Source organism: Galeopterus variegatus, unplaced genomic scaffold (assembly GCF_000696425.1).
Source record: "Galeopterus variegatus unplaced genomic scaffold, G_variegatus-3.0.2 Scaffold52484, whole genome shotgun sequence".
Taxonomy (NCBI): domain Eukaryota; kingdom Metazoa; phylum Chordata; class Mammalia; order Dermoptera; family Cynocephalidae; genus Galeopterus; species Galeopterus variegatus.
The window spans coordinates 193-1,110 of NW_007778595.1; the positions used below are offsets into that span (position 1 = coordinate 193).

Sequence of the window (918 nt, forward strand, 5' to 3'; positions counted from 1 at the left end):
ACATCAAGAAGAGGCTTGCTCAATACAGACATGTGCTCAGGTCAGCTCTGGGATATACAGATGGAAGGACAGGCAGAACTGAGTTTGGGAACAAAATCAGGCATTGTTAACTATGTTTCATCTGGATCCCTAAGTGCATCCATAGAAGATGATGGAAAATCACCAGCAGAGTGTCTGTGGGTTTACATGTGGAGTGAAATCATCCGTGGCCCCAGCCTCCTTCATCTTTTAAATTTGGGTTTGTGTTCATTCTCACAGACTCACTGACCTTCCCCTCCTCTCTCTGTTCTAGGAGAGACAGCGTCTAGAGACCATCCTCAGTCTCTGTGCTGAATACACCAAGCCTGACAGTCATTTGTCCACTGGCACTACGGTGGCAGATGTGCAGAAAATCAACAAGGAGCTTGAGAAGCTGCAGCTCTCTGACGAGGAGTCTGTGTTTGAAGAAGCCCTGGTGAGCCCCGACACAAGATATAGGTGCCACCGGAAAGGCTCTCTCCACGATGCGGACTTGGCAGGCTTCGGGAGTCTTGGTCAGAGCAGTGCCAGCTTCCTTGCCCCCAGGAGCATCAGGAATGATGATCTGCTCAGTGACCTCACCAGGACTTCCCCACCATCAGCCTCTGCCTTTCTGAAAGCTTCCAGCGAGTCCTCTTATCTAAGTATCCTACCAAAGGTAATGCTGGCAGAGCAGAGAGACTAGTGTTTAGGGCCTAGGGCTATGCGTACGCTTTGGCCTGAAAACTAGAGGTTTTAACATTTTTCAGAATGTTTTCAGTGATGCTTCAGTTTAAGAGGTAATTAGCTGGGGCTGGCTGGTTAGCTCAGTTGGTTAGAGAGTGGTGTTATAACACCAAGGTGAAGGGTTTAGACCCCTGTACTGGCCAGACCACCCCCCCCCAAAAAAAAAAAAAAAAA

At 48.7% G+C, this 918-nt stretch overlaps 1 pseudogene; it reads left to right on the plus strand.

The window, feature by feature from the left end:
- Positions 1–292: 292 nt before the first annotated feature.
- LOC103584382 lies at positions 293–763 on the plus strand (annotated as a pseudogene).
- Positions 764–918: the final 155 nt, after the last annotated feature.